This window comes from Panulirus ornatus, chromosome 49 (assembly GCF_036320965.1).
Source record: "Panulirus ornatus isolate Po-2019 chromosome 49, ASM3632096v1, whole genome shotgun sequence".
Classification (NCBI taxonomy): Eukaryota; Metazoa; Arthropoda; class Malacostraca; order Decapoda; family Palinuridae; genus Panulirus; species Panulirus ornatus.
The window spans coordinates 4733635-4746163 of NC_092272.1; the positions used below are offsets into that span (position 1 = coordinate 4733635).

Genomic DNA, 12529 nt, shown 5'->3' on the forward strand with positions numbered 1-12529 from the left:
GAAGCACATGAACATGCTAAACATAAAACAATTTAACACCAGTGGCATCATAAATAAACATTCAGAAGTGGTGACCCTACTCCATGAACAATACAAACATACAGCCCTCATTCTAGATACCAGACTCATACCCTCACACCCTTCTATGACTTTACAAACTTAAGAATGACAGTATTGCTTTGGGGGATAAATTTAAGGACCTCTTGCCCTAACTGAGCCAGAAATTAATATTATGGATTCAGTTACAGGAATATATCACAATATGTCAGTCAAAACAAGACTGGCAAAGAAAAGGCCAGCGATAAAAAAAAAAAAATACTAGGCATTAAAACATCATACATTAAATGAGACTAAAGTACAGAAACAGTTTAGGGGAGAGTCTGAGGAAGGAAAATGAAGTTAATAATAAGCAAGTATAAGATGACGTGCTAAAGGCTGTGCAGTTAGAGGAAAACTTTGATGACAATACCGAACAAGAAACTGCAAGAGCATTACCAGGAGACTTTCAAATTGATTAAAGGACAAAGGTTCACAGCGAATCTACTAGAATAATATCAAACAATATCAGACTCTGTATATGAGAGAGACCTGAGAGTAGACATCCTCCCTAACATGTCACTAAAGTCCCATATCAGGAAAATAGCTAAGGACACAAACTGTCTTCTAACAAATACCAAAATACCTTTATGTCGATGGATAAAGAAATATTAAGCAAGCTATTCATATCCTACACAAGGCCAAAACTAGAACATACTCCTCAGGTCTGGTCACTGCACCTTAATAAGCATAAACATTCTTATAGAAGGTCCAGAAAAAAGCAAGCAACAAAGACGGTACCAGAGCTGAGAGAGCTAAGCTATGGGGAAAGGCAGGAGGCTTTAAATCTACCCACATTGGAAGATAGAATGGTGTGGGGTGACCTGATTACAACCTTTGCATTTCTAAAAGAGATCGACAACATGGACATCATTTCGTGAGGTGTAGGGATACAGGAACCAGAGAACACAACATATAATTAAGAAATTTATAGATGACAATGTATAGGTATGTATATGTGAGTGTGTGGATATCTGTTTATACATGTGTATGTGGGTGGGTTGGGCCATTCATTCATCTGTTTCCTTGCACTACCTCACTAACACGGGAGACAGTGACAAAGTATAATAAAATATGAATAAAATGTATATAAATACTTTTATAGAGTAAGAGGGGTGGATGATTGTAACAGACTGACCAAGGACATGGTTAATGCAGATATCATACATAAATTCAAAACATATGATATTAGAGTATTCAAGGAATGGGGCCCCTTGAGTGTAAAACTCCCTCCCCATACAGTAGAAATAGGTAATTATGATGGCACAGCACCATCCCATTCACAGACATCACTTAAAGCACAAAACTGATTAAAATGATGACAAGACATATAGATCAGAGTAATAAAAAAGCACAATACTTACTATAACATACTCAACACCAAATATACTTCCCCCATTACATGCATCCCCAGATACACTCTCTAACTACTAAACTTGACCAACCTACCCACCATCCCATACACCGAAGATCCTAAAAGTAAACTACACATAAACCAACTGCATCACTTTCATATCTTAAACTTATGCATCCAAAAGACCAGATGTCCAATAGCCAACCTCACCAGACACTACCTTCTGCACTCATACACTGCACACACAGATCACTAAGAGCATACCTCATGAACTTTCCTCGAACCACTTACCATTTCAGATAATAGTTCAGCTTCCCTGTGGTCACTAGAAAACATACATGAAGTATTGGAAAGTAGACAGGCAAGCATAAAAACAGTACAAAAATCCAAGCTTCAAAATTTCATCTAGGATAGCTTTCCATCACCATACCATGCCATTTTTCACTTCATCAGCACTGAGCAAGCCAGCAAAAAACCAATTTATATAAAGGCACAGAAACTGATGCAGCCAAAACTTCTCTCCACATACTGAAGACCTTATAAAGAAAAGAAACAGGAATACATTCACCATCAGCAGACACTAGGATCAAAACCCCAACAATTACTATCACTGATTGATGAATGGATAATAAGCATAGAAAATTGGCAAGCCTTCCGTGACACTATGTATTACAAAACCAAGAAAAAAAAGCAATCCATACCTCTCTAGCCCCTACACATGAAGCACTTCTAACCCAATACAAGATTCTCTTTCCTGAAGATATAAACACACCCATAAAAACACAACTCAAAAGTTAGACACAAACCAACCACAAATCTTAACAGGAATAATGAAAAAACCCACAACTTCACACCAAAATAAATGCTTACCCACCCTTCGCACCGACTGACAAGAAAAAGAATACTTTTACATTCTAAAAACTTCATCTTGTCCACCTTAAACTACAGCCCAATCATTCACCTTGTCAAAAACAAACAAAAAACTGCAAACCACACAAAACAAAGCCCTCAGAACACCCACTGGCTGCCTTGCAACCATGAACATAAGGCCAACTGTGTATTAGATACTGAATTGCAATTACAAGGGAAAAAACTCATCCAACTGCATGCGATGTCAATGCCCCAGTGTTAGGTGCCAAAGTGCTGGAAAGGCAACCACCATATTAACAGGTGCTAAGAACAGTCAAGAAACAATACCAGAACAGTTGCATAAAAGTTCCATTATCCTAACATCAGCTAATTGATAACATGAAAGCAAATAAAACAGTACGTCCTGATAATTGTATCTCACGATACAGAAGCTATAAATAAGATATTTACACCATCACTGCTCTTTTCACTATCACTTCTTACATGGAAAGTTCCTTAGATTTGTTAGTTTGCAAAAATTATACTAATAACATGAAAAAAGTGAAGTCCCTACCTGGAAATCATTGGCTAATTAATCTGATGTCCAAAGGTGGCAAACTTGTGGGAATCATTCAAAATGGGATTATAACCATTTGGAGAATAATCAATTATTAACAAATCACAGCAAAGTTCTTGACGTGACTTCACATATGAGAAATTTTCTTGATTTTCGTGTATCACTGAAGGGGACTATGTGGGATGGGGCTGGAAATCCACCCCTCCTGTGTTATTACTTTCTAAAAGAAATTATGGAGGAAGGAGAGAAATTAGGATTTTCTTTTGAAAGCTATGGTTTTGAGACTCAGTTCCTGACGCAATCTCAATAATGTAGGATATGTTAAACAGGGATGAAAAAAATTTACTTATAAAGCAGTTAATGCCATTAATATTTTTACAAGGCATTCAATGAAGTCACTCATCTAAGATTATTAGCAACAGTATAGATGATGTGTTTAAATTTCTAGAAACTTCAATGACTGGCCATAAACCAGTCATGGCTCTGAATGGTGCGATGTATCAAATGCCAATGCCAAGTTGTGTCTTGTCTTAAGAAATGATATAATGGGCAATATTGTAAGATGGCGATATATTCTTCTGATCCCAAGCTGGTAATCAAGGCTACACCAGAAATTGAACATAATACACTTATAAGGTGGTACAGTACCAGGAGACCAAATTGGAGATGGAAGGGTGGAATGAAAAAGATTTCAAGATATCAGGGCCAGGAGAGTGAAAGGCATGCACAGAATACAGTGGGGTCAATGGACTGAATCAGGGCATGTGAAATGTCTGTGGGAGCTGTGGTTTCAGTGCATTACACATGGTAGCTTTTTTCTATGAGTCCATGGGGTAAATGAAACAGATAAGTTCCCAAGTGCACTTTCATGTAATAATTACATCATCAGGAGAGATACAAGAAAACAAGAGATTGTCCAAGACAATCACTTGTTTACCAAATGGCATCCTAGCTACGTCTCTTCATTGTATATCAACTGACTTATATTTCTTTCTTGTATCTCCCCGATGATGTGTTTATTACACGAAAGTGCACTTGGGAACTTATCGTTTTTCATTTTCCCCATGGACTCATAGGAATATACTTGATCACATGCAAAATTGTGATCCTTTCCAACATGATAGCTTGTGTATGGATGTGATCATATGTGGCCTTTCTTTGTCTGTCTCCTGGTGCTGCCTCATCAACGTGGGGAAAAAGTACATCTTTTTTTTTTTCCTTCTTGCATTTGTGCTGTTTCCTGTAGGGTGAGGTGGCATCAGGAACGGATGATGGCAAGCAAGCATGAATATGTATGTATGTGTGTATATGTATGTGTATGTGGAACTTAGTAGCAAATGGAACCATGGAAGTGGAAGTGAGTCAAAGGGTGGGGTAGGGAATGAAGGTTCTGGGAGGAATGAGAAATGTGTGGAAAGACAGAACATTATCTGGAAGTGCAAAAATAGGTATGTTTGAAGGAATAGCAGTTCCAACACTATCAAATGGTTGTGAGGCATGTGCTATAGATAGGGTTGTAAGGAGGAAGGTGGATGCATTGGAAATGATATGTTTGAGGATAATATGTAGTTTGAGGTGGTTTGAGTAAGTAATGAAAGGGTAAGAGAGATGTGTGGTAGTAAAAAGAGTGGTTGAAAGAGCAGAAGAGAGTGTTGAAATGGTTTGGACTTATGGAGAGAATAAGTGAGGAAAGGTTGACATAGAGAATATATGTGTCAGAGGTGGAGGGAACAAGGAGAAGCAGGAGAACAAACTGGAGGTGGACAGATGGAGTGAAAAACATTTTGAGCAATTGGGGCCTGAAAATGCAGGAGGGTGAGAGGCGAGCAAGGAATAGAGTGAATTGGAATGATGTGGTATACCAGGGTCAACGAGCTGTCAATGGACTGAACAAGGGCATGTGAAAAGTCTGGGGTAAACCATCTTGAGACTGAGTGTGAACGAATATGGCCTTTTTAGTCTGTTTTTTCTGGTGCTACCTTGCTGAACGGGGGTGGCAATGTTGTTTTTTGTGGAGTGTGGTGGCGTCAGGAATAGATGGAGGCAAGTGAGTATGAATATGTACGTGTGTACATATGTATATGGCTGTGTACGTGTATGTACATATATGTGCATATGTTGATATGGATATGTAAGTACATGTGCATGTATGTATACATGTGTGTATATGAATGGATGGGTCTTTCTTCATGTTTCCCAGTGCTACCTCACTGATGCATGAAACAGCGATCAATTATAATAAAGTAAATATGTGTATGCATGTATGAATATTAACCCTGGGGATAGGGGATTAAGAATACTTCCCACGTATTCCCTGCGTATCGTAGAAGGCGACTAAAAGGGGAGGGAGCGGGGGGCTGGAAATCCTCCCCTCTCGTTTTTTTTTTTTTTTCCAAAAAAAGAAGGAACAGAGGGGGCCAGGTGAGGATATTCCAAAAAAGGCCCAGTCCTCTGTTCCTAACACTACCTTGCTAATGCGGGAAATGGCAAATAGTTTAAAAGAAAGAAAAGATGTATGAATATATGGGCATGTGAGCAGATGTGTCTTTCTTCACTTGTTTCCTTGCACTACATAACGTGGGAAACAGAATCAAGTATGAAAATGAAAGGTGATACAGAGATCATGACAGGATGGCCATATGACAAATCAACTATCAAGGTACGTGTGTGACCACACGTTATCATCGGATTCACTTTAATGGACTTTCTGTATGCTATTTGAAGAATTGAGATATTCTATTTTTAATGGTGGTTTTACTACATATCACTGGCTTCCATGTATGTCATTTGGACCACTGGGAGCTGTAACTCTCATTATAAGCCTAACCCATCCAATCAAACCACTAGCACCTTATGGATGCAGCTTGTGTGTCTGTGTTTATAATTTCTTGTTTAACAAGTACTTAGCACCTCAGTATTACACAGTGATAATCAATTGTTCATATACTGCTCATCGTTGTGGACAATGGCCGATGACCCTAATGCACATCAGGAGCACATACATTCAAAAAGCATAAATATCCAGCTGTGGATGTTTTGAGGGCCACAAGCAATCATTACAAGATGAATTGAATGGAGGCTTATTTTGCCAAAAATTATAGTGTTACCCATTTGGATGACCTTTAAGTTAATTGAGATATTGGATGACAATGATGTGGAGCCAAATTAAAATGATTACAAAACAAATTGACTTAAACATTATCAATTAACTGTTTGTACTATACAGGGAAGGAGTTTTACACTTGTAGGGCCCCATCTCTTGAACATTCTCTACTTACATACAACTACTTAAAATTTGAATGAGGACTGGCAGATGCATGTATAGTACCCTTACATAAATGCACGAGAAACAAACTGTGCATGGGAAAGTGGTGACTGAGAGGGTGCCATGCATCTGACTAGAGAAGAGCAAAGTTACTTCAAGAAGGGTTAAGGATTTCACTTGCTCCTATCTGTACTCTTATGTGTCTCCTTGTTACCCTCCTTCCAAAACATTATCTCATTCTTTCCAAAGTCTATTGATACTTGCTCAACCTCTTTTCAGCCCTACACCTTCCTTGACCTCCAACCACTTTTGTACAACTCCCAATTACACACACTCATTCCCTGCAAGTGATGCCCCTATATCTCTCTCTTCTCTTTCACTAGCAATGTAACTTCCTCATCCCTCCACTCACTACCCTTTCTCACACCCAAATGTCCCATCTTCTGCATGCCATACACTTCTTTCACATATGTAATCACTGCTTTCTGAAATACCTCAAATTCCTCACCGATCCCCTTGCTTCATTTCCTCTCACCACCTAACAGTTTACACTCTATCTCTCTCGATATCTCTTCAGACACAAAAAGCCTCTCCTCCAATACACCAAACTCAATCACACTACCCTTTTCCCAACCATATAATTTCTTCTTTTTCTTGTAGCCTCTTCAAACCTTTACCCTCACCTCCAACAAGTAAGGATCAGACATCCCGCAAGAAGCTCCCCTCAGTACAATTACGTTCACATGTTTTTCCTTTGGAAGTCTTTTAATTAGTACATAATATAATACCCATTTACCATCAACCCCACTCTGCACTGAAGATCCTCGGCAAAGTACATCTTTCAAGCTTCCTAGAATATGTAATTATACTCGGAAAGTACATCTTTTAAGCTTCCTAGACTATGTAATCACACAAATGTTTTCCAACAGGAATACAAATACAAAGCAACACATATACCTTACCTGAAACGACAAACACTTCATAATAAAGCGACAAGTTGAGTAACCTAAGTCTACGGTGGCCATAAACCTACTTTGAAGTAAGGGGCTTTTGGCTTTCTGTCAAGCGTTTCTCTACTAAATCAAAATGTCTCACAGATTATGGCAAAATCTTACATTTGTGTATTTGTAATGACTGGGTTTTCTTGAAATTATCACGAGGTAAAAAGCATTCGTTTTCATCAGAACGATATTAAGTGGACAAACACCCTTACCTACAAAGTAGACTTATATACAGGAATGGGCAGAAAAGCATGAAATGTATTCAACTGCAATCACAATCTTTCTTTTCGAGGGTTAACTAAACTTCACAATATAAAATTAGAATTACCAAGATCCTCAGAGCTCTATTTTCTTTCACCAACACATTCTAGGACCCGGTCTGTTTTTCGTCCACTTCCTTATTCACAAATCAACTCATGACAACTTTCTTTCACTAAATATATGTGTGGTGATGAAGTGTATCCCAATAATAATAATAATAATTAAGTCATAAATCACAATAAAACTGGTCTCTAATGATGGGCACTTACCGTAAACATCGTACAAATATAACCAACACAACAAATTTGTTTACAAGCATGAAAATACAATTCTTAAATTTCATCAAAATTCTGGTTTTAGTCTCGAGTTAAACTTGCAGATCCTGACTATCACACATGGATATCTTACCTACAAAAGGAAAATACTACGAATGAACAAATTATGCCACAAAATACCTCATTCCAGTGAACAATGTGCAGGAGAGACTTGAGCCATTGGCGCTGGAGGGGTTCTCGAGATCTTTGATTTACGCCACATTATAATCACTACAGTAATTCCTGTGGGGGAAAGAAAATAAGTCATGAGCGTTTTGGAAATCAAGCTTTATGAAGCCAGCTTTAAATTCAGCTGACACCGTAAACTCTACCACTGCTGAACAATGGTTCAAAACTGACATTTAAGTTATTTACAGTATATCATTAAGAGGTTCATATATCAGTAACTTGATACTGACATTAATATATAACTTTACTGACAATACCAACAACCAACAGACGTGGTCTGAAGCCTTTTTATCTGAAAACAAATTGAATATTTACTGCCGCTTCTTTGGAGTTGCGTTAGAAATATGGTATACACCAGGACTTCCCACTATGTACCCACAAATCCGCTTTTGAACACAGTGATGGGAAAGTTAGTAAGCTTAGGAGGCCAGCAGAGCAATTATTAATGTCACTCCATCGTTCTTCTTGCAAGGAAAGGAAAGAGAAATGGCAATTAAAGGACTTACCTGTACGGATTCCCGCCTTCAAACACTCGTACATGAAAAGCTAGGAAGATGCATACCCCAGAGTTATGGCTTTTTAAAAGTACCCAATATACTAAAATATAGAGAGAAGATATCAAATGGGTCTTACCAATGTAAAGTTCCTTCCTCGCACGCATAAACAGGCCAACTGGTTACAGTACACGCAAATGCAACACTCCCTGTAACACAAAAAAAAATAATTACTATAGGAATGACAAGATGGGGCCCCTAAGTTCTAGAACTTTCCCGCACTGTACTATGAGATTATATATATCGTTATCACAAAAGTACAGGGCCTAGAGCTGTAAACCTCCCTCCCCATATGCACAAAAATATAACAAATAAGTCAGTAATAATCTGCTACGTTAGAGATGATCATATGGACCGTAGACCAAACATTAATCTGAGGCTAAGAGATTCTCATGCTCTGAGGAGTCATAGAAAATGGTACTTTACAACTCACTTTAACATAAACTTTGAATATTTGAAACCCTTCTGTTACTCGAAGTTTTATATATATATATATATATATATATATATATATATATATATATATATATATATATATATAACTATATATATATATATATATATATACATAATATATATACATTTATTCATATATATAATATATATATATATATATATATATATATATATATACATATATATATATATATATCTTTTCTTTCATACTATTCGCCATTTCCCGCGATAGCGAGGTAGCGTTAAGAACAGAGGACTGGGCCTTTGAGGGAATATCCTCACCTGGCCCCCTTCTCTGTTCCTTCTTTTGGAAAATTAAAAAAACAAAAAACAAAAACAATATATATATATATATATATATATATATATATATATATATATATATATATATATATATATATATTCTTTTCTTTCAAACTATTCGCCATCTCCCGCGTTAGCGAGGTAGCGTTAAGAACAGAGAACTGGGCCTTTGAGGAAATATCCTCACCTGGCCCCCTTCTCTGTTCCTTCTTTTGGAAAATCAAGTATACTCCCGAGTCCACGTGGAAAATGGATCACGATACAGTTCCCAAGTGCACTTTCGTTTAATAATCACATCATCAGGGGAGACACGAGAGAGAAATATAACAGTCAGTTGATATACAAAGAAGACACGCAGCTACGACGCCATTTGGTAAACATGTGATTGTCCAAGACAGACAACGAGCGTATCATATTATGTGAACAAGGTGAATTGTTTACAAATTTTACCAACAATGAAATCATCCAATTTGTATAGACCTTCACTCTAATATTAAGAATACAATTCTTTGTGTACCTAACAGAAGATTCAATGATATTTCTCGTGGTACTGGAGTTGAGTTAATAACTGAGATGGCATTACTCCAGCCAATATACAATAATCATAGTTTTTTAACGTGATTAACATGGCATTTGATTCTTGTCCCGTTTCTGTACTATGTCTATGTTGCGTAAGTCTAACAGAAAGATCCTTACCAGTCTGCCCAATATAAAACTTATCACAATTTCTACATGGCATTTTATAGATGCACCCATAAGAATTCTCACAATTTCTACATGGCATTTTATAGATGCACCCATAAGAATTCTCTGCTGAGTTCCTGATTAAGATAATCTTTATAGTATCATTGTTGCTGAAGGCAAATTTACATTAGATTTAAGCAAAATGGGAAGCAAAGTAAAATTATTAAAAGAGAGAACTAAAAGATTCTTGGTGTCAATGGGAGGTTTGGGCTCAACTCTATAAATTTTATATAAATAATTACTTTTGTCCATAATCACAAGTGTTGGCCTTATCTGCTTTCGTAATATGTATATCAATGTCTTTTCTTAAGGTGTTAATAGGTCTTATAAATCTTTTAGGGCAATTAGGTTCCACTGGTCTTCACTAACTGGCATACACTAAACCCTTACACTATATTCATTAGATAAATTACTGTATTTCTCTAAATTGCAAAAAGACTTTGTGATATCAACACAGCTGGCTTCCCTGTTAGAGCACACAAAACTTAATCCATAGCCTAAAGCACACGAGGAATCCTTATCTAGTTGTTTGTTGGGCAGGTTTATCACAAAAGAAGGGTTTGTGTTCTTAGTCCAGTCGCTGTTTTCAATAAGATGGTCCAACTTACGATTCAATTTCATTTATAGCCTATTGCGTTCACTTAATCTATTATAGCAATAGTCCCACATCCGTTTCTTCCAATATGTTGGTACAGCCATTTGGAAGGCACGTTTCTTCTCTCTTGTAATACGTATGAAAAGCCTCCTCCATTTCAATCTTCTTTAATTCAATATGTTTCTTTAAAATGATGTTTTCGAATTGGTCAAATGGCCGGCCAGACAGCTGTAACAATCGCTGGGGTAGGACAGATCTTGGCATCACTTGTTCATCAAGGCTTTTCCTAAGGAATCCAAATCGTAACTACAGTTGGTGGGCCTTGATTAACAATTTGGAGAAAGCAGTAACAAAAGGAGAAAGTCCAGGACAGCTTGTAGAGAAGTAATAAAAGAGCCGTGTGGAATCCACGTTGGAAACGATCACAGTTTTGCGCGTAATCACGTCTATTCCTCTGAGTCCACGGGGAAAATGAAATTTGCTTTACCTTCTTTCATTCTAATCACAATTTACACATGATAACAATGACATTCGGCAAGTTTTTAAAACACTACAAACTTATATAATAGTCGAGGGGAAATCATTGATTAGGAACATTTTCAAAACTGTCCTCCATTCGACGTAACAAATATCTGATCTTTTGTAGATACATTCCAACAGATTCAAGAAGCGTAAGACCAATCATCTTAAAGAATACTGACAAAAGAAAGACTCTTCGATGGTATATTTTGATCATTTCTACATAAAAGCAAGTGCTTCAAAACAACATATATGGTATTACCATCGTCCGAAAGCTGTGGTTTTAGGCTCTTACCACTATATTACAATTAAGATTCCCCATTTTTTTCTTGGGTAAATAAAGGCCTATATCAATTATCTCTAGGTTGTTTGGGCTAAAAGTGAATATGTTCCAGACTCATGAACCCAAAAGTTTTTATTACTGACAAGCCATGCTTATTATGTTTACGAAAATGCATCCTTCCCGAAATACATCTTTTCCGAAATACATGTTATTGCATCCTTTCCATGTCAAAGAGCACGGGTGGCTTGTATGGTTGTCTGTGTTAAGCTAGTTTAGACAGTTACCGCAAGTAGGTTAGAATATGCATGGCTATTTAATCAAACTAAGCTAAGCTATTGAGACTTGATAGGCTACTGAGAATAAATTGATAGAATACTGAGAATAAATTGAAAGGCTATTGAGAACAAATTAGTTAAGCTCGATAAAATCCGGAAAGTTAGCCAGCTAGGCTATGCTTTAGAGGTTACACTGGTTGTTAGGTTCAGTAAAATAGTTTTCAATTTTCGGCCATGGCTGAGACACAAAAATTGCATTTCCAAAAAATAATTATCACCGCATCGAAATCTACGCTAGAATATTTTTTCAGGCTCCAATGGTCCGTCGGCACTTATTCAATTGCAGCAATTTAATTATTCTTATATGGTTTTTCAATAAGAGAAAATAAATTTAGTGTGGTGCTCATAAATACGATATGATGACGTTTACGTGACGGATCTGTCGAGAACAAAAAACGAGAAATAATTACTTTTCACTTGTCTACGAAGCTTCTTGAATATCAAGCAATGTTCTACTAACTCATTTGAATACATCTATGCAAATTAGATAGCGTAAACTGAGGCAGTCTGGTATATTTCGCCATATTCCAGTTTCAACGAATCAAAACAAACCCCCAAGATACTCGGTCTTAGCCTCTATTCTTCCCTTCACTCAGCCCAATTCATCACTTCTTTTCCAAACAAATGACATGTTACAATGAAAAACGTACCTGTCTTTGTGTTCAGTGAAAAAAAAATCACAAATTCTGTACCATTTACAAATAATATGGAAAAGAAATACGAGGCTTACCTCAACAACAGTACACATGGCAGAGGTGGGGGGGTGTCTGGGAGTAAGTGCTTCACTGGAGTCGTTCGACCCCGTGATTCTATATCGGATCGGATTCACTGAAG

General features: G+C 37.1%; 1 long non-coding RNA gene across 2 annotated transcripts in view; it reads right to left on the reverse strand.

The window, feature by feature from the left end:
• The window catches only part of LOC139764340 (uncharacterized), a 59572-nt gene extending 50961 nt beyond the window's left edge, over window positions 1–8611 (reverse strand). For both annotated transcript variants that reach the window (XR_011716345.1, XR_011716346.1), the window contains exons 1-2: window positions 8540–8611; window positions 7859–7960 (exon numbers count right to left, since the gene is read on the reverse strand). This is a non-coding gene — a long non-coding RNA (uncharacterized lncRNA). The remainder of the gene's footprint in view (window positions 1–7858; window positions 7961–8539) is intronic.
• Between the last annotated feature and the right edge of the window lie 3918 nt (window positions 8612–12529).